Genomic DNA, 7403 nt, shown 5'->3' on the forward strand with positions numbered 1-7403 from the left:
ACCTTATTAAAACCATCACCCCTGCCCTCCTCCCTTCCTTAACTTCTATTTTTAACCACGCAATCTCCAATGGCTCCTTCCCCTCTGCCTTCAAACATGCCCACGTCTCCCCCATTGTAAAAAAACCTGCTCTTGACCCCACTTCCCCCTCCAGTTATCGCCCTATCTCCCTACAACCTTTCCTTTCCAAAATCCTAGAACGAGTCGTCTACAATCGCTGCTTAGAGTTCCTTAACTCCCATTCTCTCCTGGACCCCCTCCAATCTGGCTTCCGTCCCCTCCACTCTACCGAGACTGCTCTCTCTAAGGTCACCTATGACCTCCTTCTTGCCAAATCCAATGGCTCCTACTCCATTCTAATCCTCCTTGACCTCTCTGCTGCCTTTGACACTGTCGACCATCCCCTCCTGCTCCATACCTTATCTCACCTTGGCTTCATGGACTCCATCCTCTCCTGGTTCTCCTCTTATCTCTCTGGCCGGTCATTCTCGGTCTCCTTCGCTGGCGCCTCCTCCCCCTCTCATCCTTTAACTGTTGGAGTTCCTCAAGGGTCAGTTCTTGGCCCTCTTCTGTTCTCCATTTACACTCACTCCCTTGGTGAACTCATTCACTCTCACGGCTTTGACTACCATCTCTATGCAGATGACACGCAGATCTACATCTCCACCCCGTCCTCTCCCCCGCCCTTCAGGCTTGCATCTCCTCCTGCCTCCAGGATGTCTCCACCTGGATGTTGGCCTGCCACCTAAAACTCAACATGAGCAAGACTGAGCTCCTCATCTTCCCTCCCAAACCCAGTCCTCTCCCAGACTTCCCTATCACCGTGGATGGCACGACCATCCTTCCCGTCTCTCAGGCCCGCAATCTCGGTGTCATCCTTGACTCGTCTCTCTCGTTCACCCCACACATCCTATCCATTACCAAGACCTGCTGGATTCACCTTCACAATATCGCCAAGATCCGCCCTTTCCTCTCCACCCAAATGGCTGCCTTACTGCTACGGGCTCTCGTTATTTCCCGGCTAGACTACTGTGTCAGCCTTCTCTCTGATCTCCCTTCCTCCTCTCTCGCCCCCCTCCAGTCTATTCTTCACTCCACTGCCCGGCTCATCTTCCTGCAGAAATGATCTGGGCATGTCACTCCCCTTCTTAAACAACCCCAGTGGTTGCCTATCGACCTCCGCTCCAAACAAAAACTCCTCACTCTAGGCTTCAAGGCTCTACATTACCTTGCCCCTTCCTACCTCTCCTCCCTTCTCTCTTTCTACTGCACACCCCACACGCTCCGCTCCTCTGCCGCCCACCTCCTCACCATCCCTCGGTCTCTCCTATCTCGCCGTCGACCCCTGGGCCACGTCCTCTCGCGGTCCTGGAACGCCCTCCCTCCTCACCTCCGCCAAACTAATTTTCTTCCCCTCTTCAAAACCCCACTTAAAACTCACCTCCTCCAAGAGGCCTTCCCAGACTGAGCTCCCCTTCTACCTCTACTCCCTCTACCACCCCCCCTTCACCTCTCCGCAGCTTAACCCTCTTTTCCCCCCATTTCCCTCTGCTCCTCCCCCTCTCCCTTCCCATCCCCTCAGCACTGTACTCGTCTGCTCAACTGTATATATTTCCATTACCCTATTTATTTTGTTAATGAATTGTACATCGCCTTGATTCTATTTAGTTGCCATTGTTTTTACGAGATGTTCTTCCCCTTGACTCTATTTACTGCCATGGTTCTTGTCTGTCTGTCTCCCCCGATTAGACTGTAAGCCCGTCAAACGGCAGGGACTGTCTCTATCTGTTGCCCACTTGTTCATTCCAAGAGATTAGTACAGTGCTCTGCACATAGTAAGCGCTCAATAAATACTATTGAATGAATGATAGAGAGGAAAGGGTGGAATTTAGCAGTGTTGTGAAGGTAGAACAGACAAGATTTGGTGACAGATTGAATATGTGGGTGGAACGAGAGAGAGGAGTTAAGGACAACACCAAGTTTACAGTCGTGTGAGATAGGGAGGATAGTGGTATTGTCTACAGTGGTGGGAAAGGCAGGGGGTGAGCAGTTTGGGTGGGAAGTTAAATGGACATGTTTAATTTGTGGTTTTGGTGGGACATCCAGGTAGATATGTTCTGAAGACAGGAGGAAATGTGAAGAGTTCAGGATAGGAGAGATATTAAGGCTGGAGATGTAGATTTGGGAATCAGCTGCTTAGAGATGGTAATTGAAGCTACGGGAACGAATGAGTTCTCCAAGCGAGTGGGTGAAGATGGAGGATAAAAGCTGACCTAGACCTGAGCGTTGAGGGACCCCCGCTGTCGGAGGGTGAGAGGCAAAGTAGGAGCCAGCAAAAGAGACTGAGAAGGAGCGGTTAGAGAGATAGGAGGAGAACCAAGAGAGGACAGTGTCAGTGAATCCCAGGTTGAATGAAGTTCCAAGCAGAAGGGTTTGGTCTATTTTGACAAAGGCAGCTGGGAGGTCTACAATGATTAGGATAGAAGAGAGGCCATGAGATTTGGTGAGAAGAAAATCATTTGTTACCTTAGAGAGGGCTGTTTCTGTGGAGCGAAAGGGGAGGAAGCTAGATTGGTGGGGATCTAGGAGAGTTGGAGGGGAGGAAGTGGAGGCATTGGGTGTAAACAACTCTCTCAAGAGGTTTGGAGAGATATGGTAGGTGGGAGATGGAGTGATAACTGGAGGGAGCCATGGAATCAAAGGAGGGGGTTTTTTAGGATAAGAGTTACATAAGCATGCTTCAAAGCTGTCGGGACGAAGCCATTGGAAAGGGAACCGTTGAAGATGGCAGCCTTCACTTAACATTTAACAAATGCCACAGTTTTTATTATTAACAATGCCTGCTTCTGTGATAAGCTTAGCCTTTGAACCTCTCGTGGGACAGGAGCTGAGTTTAATCTATTTACATCGTAACTACCAGAGCTTAGTACAATACTTGGCACAGAGTAAGCACTTAACACAATTATTATTAGGTACTGTGTAGAAAGAATATTGAAACTGCTGGTTTTATGAGAACACACAAATATAATTTCCCTTTTCAAGGAGCTTTACCCTTCAAAAAAGGGCCAGGTATGATAAAACCATTCAAACAATTCACCTTCAAGGCCAGGGTACCTTTGTGCTTCCTTTTCTCTTTTGAACTTATCTCACTATTCGCTGTAGCTTAGTTTTCAATGAAGACTAGGTTTTTGAGATAAGAGAATTAGGTGTACAGAGAAGTTCTAAATTTCTTTGCAATTTCACCTTTGGATTATTGATCTCCACCCAACTCATGTAGGACCTTTTGCTTTTGAGAATTAGTAAGGGCAGTGTGCTTGTATTTCACTACCACTACAATTCGTATTTCATAATACATGTTGAAAGAGACCCTCTAACCTTGTTTTAATTCTGGGACCCTTTGGATTCTATTTCAGAATACATGTCACTGTAGTTAGAATATGTCAAGGTCTTTGCTACAAGTCACTATCTTGGAGGTTACACGATTTGGACCGAAAAAATATCAGTACAGGCAGGGTTTCTGCAGAAATCCAACAGCTTGAAAATAATTTTAGCTGACAGATTTTGAAACTTAAAAAAGTTAAATTTGGGGGCTTTGAGTGACAGGTGTTTAAAAAAAGACAGTCTTTCAAGATATATCTTCATTCTTGTTGAACTCAGTTCTTCATTTAAAAAATAAACTTACTTGGTGCAGTTTTAATTATCCTCAATCTGGTAAAGCAGTTGTTGACAATTGCTGTACAATAGGCAATATATGTTAGAGAAGCAGCGAGGGCAATTGCAAATCAATCCATCAATCGATCAGTGGTATTTATTGAGCACTTACTGTACTAAACGCCTGGGAGAGTACAATACAATAGAGAAGGTAGAATGTTTACTGTCCACAATGAGTTTGAATCTGAGGACCTGGGTTTTAAACCCAACTCTATCTCTTGTCTTCGGTGTGATCTTGGGCAAGTTATTTAATTTTGCTGGGCTTCAGGCTTCTCATCTGTAAATTAGGGATTAAATCCTCCTCCCTCTGATTTAGACTGTGAGCCTCATGTGGGGGCATGGACTGTGTCCAACCTGATAATCTTAAATCCCCCTACAATGCTTAATACAGTGTCTGGCACATAGGAAGCGCTTAACAAGTACCAGTGGAAAAAAATGGCTAGTGCTAATCCTAACTCAGCACTCTTAGGTGCAGTCTCACCTTCGGATCTCTGTAGGATTTTCTACCTTTCCCCTCCATTCTGCTGCTGACTTCAAGACAGAGTCCCCAGAGCGTATGCAGCAAAGCTGGTGTCCACCGAGGGACATTTTGTCGCTTGAACCGAAGCACTAATGAACCTATTTACATTTCCCTCTTCCCTTCCGCCTTCCATTTAACATTCAGTCAGTCTGTTAATCGTATTTATTGAGCTCGTACTGTGTGCAGACCACAGTACTATGTGCTTGGAAGAGTACATTATAACACATTCCCTGCCCACTTTGAACTTACAGTCTACATGTACCACTCAATTTATTTTGAGAGTGTTTTAAATATTTTGGTGCTTGCCTCCCATGGTAGAGTGAAGCTCCTTGTGGGTAGGTAACATGTCACTTCATTATTCTGTCTCCCACAGGAGAATGCAAGCTCCTTATAGGCAGGGAGTATCTACAAACTGTATTGTACTCTCCCAAGGGTTAAGCCCAGTGCTCTGCACACAGTAAGATTGCAATAATGTCATTGATTGCTCACTTCCCAAACACATAGTATAGTTCACTGCACCAAGCAGATGCTCAATAAATGCTGCTAATAATAATTGTGGTATTTGCGAACCACTTATTATGATGAAGGAGAGTAGTAAGTTTGGGGATAGATACAAGATAATGTAGTGGGACATAATCCCTGCCCTACATGGGTCCCCCAGTCTAAAGGAAAGGGAGAATAGTTATTAAGTTCCCTTTTAACAGATGAGGAAACTGAGGCAGAGAGATGTTAAGTTATTAGTCCAATATCCCGCAGCAGGCAAGGGTCGGAGCTACGATTAATACCCAGGACATTAGATTCCCAGGTCCATGCTCTTTCCACTAGGCTACCCTGCTGCTGCTGCTGCTGCTACTAGAATTAGAATTACCACCTATATGGGACAGGGACTGTGTCCCTTTGATTACATTGTGTCTACCCCAGCGCTTGGTACAGTGTCTGGTGCATATAAGTATTTAACAAATACCTCAATTATTTTAATTATTACTAAGCTCATCTATATGACTGAAAAGGACACTGTAGGACCTGCTGTCCCAGCCACATTGTGCACACAAAGAAGCTGTCTCTTGTGCCCTTGAGCTAAATGTTTCCAGCTTCTAGTGCTGTTCTCTCTTCCCAGCACTTAGAACAGTGCTCAGCACATAGTAAATGCTTAACAAATATCATAATAATTTTCCTTCTCATCTCTCAAAAAAGCTACTCCCATCGCAATAGCAGTGCACCATTCAGGCTTAATCTCAGCAAATGACTCGTGATTTTCAGCTCAGCTGAAGTTCTGTCTGAGCTTTTGTCCTTAAAATGCTTCCCGTGACATCTGTGCTTTTGCTTTTCCAATTTCAGCCCTCCATAGAGCTGTTTGAGTATCCGGCTATTGTTCGTTCACCTCACATGTCCTATCCAGCATAGCTGTTTTGAGATGAAACAGCTAGACTGTTGCTCATTCTGGGCAGGGATTATTTCTAATATATTGTCCTCTCCCAAGCTTTTAGTGCAGTATTCTGCACACAGTAAGAACTCAATTACTCAATGATTGAATGAATGAATGAATACATGAATGTGCTAGGAGGCTTGACTACATTATACAACTTCATTGTTGGTGACAAAACGTAAGATTGAAAGCTCTTAGGGTCAGGGATTGTGCCTACCAACTGTACTGTGCTCTTCCAAGCACTTATCACAGTGCTCTACACATAATAAAGCTCAATAAATACTATTGATTGATTGGCAGAAAATCACTCTCCATTCCTACTTCCTACTAAATCAGAAGCAAATAGCATAAGTTATAAGAAGATTCTCTGAACTGTTTTCAACCCGATATCATATTTACCTTATACAGACAGAAGTTAAGGGGACAAGCTGGAAAAGCAGTTGGTGACAAAGTCTATTTTTTGTAGAACAGTTAAATTAAAATGCAATATCATACCATCGTAATTACGGCTAGAAATTTCACGCATATTGTGAGGAGTTTATTAGGCAAATATGGAGCAGTAATTTGGCTTTCATGGAATTATTCTCCATTCTGATGAACTAAAATTGTATCCATCGTAACATTAACTTCTATAATTACCATTTTTTTGTGACCAAAATGTACTGTGTTCTTTTTCCCTTTTGGTAACTAAAGGAAATGAAAGTGATATTATTTATCAACTGCAAGGATAATGAAATCGATCATATAAATACTCTCAAGTGTGATTTGCCACCTGCCTCACTGTTCTGAAGTGCATATGGGCTTAATTAACCTAATTAGTCAATGCACAGATCAGAAGCACACTTACAGCCTCTTGCTCGTCATAAATAAAATGGTCTTGTTTTCATAGGCTAAATAAGTCATTTTTAAGATGAATATTAGAAGAGAATCCCAGATCACTGACCTCTATTACAGTAAAACATGGAGTAATCGTGACAGTGTTTTTTCCTTTTTTATCATATGCCCTCCATTAACCTTCTATTTAAATATTCTTTTGTGGAGGAAGCGAAGAGAGTTGAGGTGGCATTATGCATAAATGTCGGGTCCTGCCACCTTGAGAGGGAAAATTTTCATTTTCATAGGAACAATGACCTTACCAGTTCTAACCTAGAAACCAGAAGCACACACATCAGCCAGAACTGCCCAAGGCCAACACATTTTTTGAGATAATATTTTTGGCAGGAAAACATCAATTTGGGGTCTGGATTTGCACTTGGCAAACAATATGTTAAGCACCAAGAGACTGTGTGTTACCAGAAAGATGTACATTTTTGTAGCCAGGCCCTAGTCCCGCCTCCAAACCCATCCTGGGAACCCTGCCTGACTGACAGATGGCAGTTCAGATTTTCCACCCCTTAGCTGAGGCCCCAAAAGCTGGGAGGATGAAGGGTCATCAGCACCTCTGGAAAAGAACTGTCAATTGTGCAGATTCCAGAGCCAATCAGGAACCCCCAACGAGGGCACGATAATGCCATCACAAAAAAATCCACTCTCCCTAAACTTAACCTGGTGTTTTTTTGGCAAAGGTCCCGGCCAGCTTATAAACCAGAAACCACTAGCCTTGATTAGACAAAGTGGCCCCCTGAATTATTTTTAATTGACTAGATAGGTTTGCCCCAAGTAAAGGCGGCTATATCCTTAAATACGTATAGACGTATACACACGCACAGACACAAACATACACACATATGCCTACATAGACACACA

Source organism: Ornithorhynchus anatinus, chromosome 1 (assembly GCF_004115215.2).
Source record: "Ornithorhynchus anatinus isolate Pmale09 chromosome 1, mOrnAna1.pri.v4, whole genome shotgun sequence".
Lineage (NCBI taxonomy): Eukaryota > Metazoa > Chordata > Mammalia > Monotremata > Ornithorhynchidae > Ornithorhynchus > Ornithorhynchus anatinus.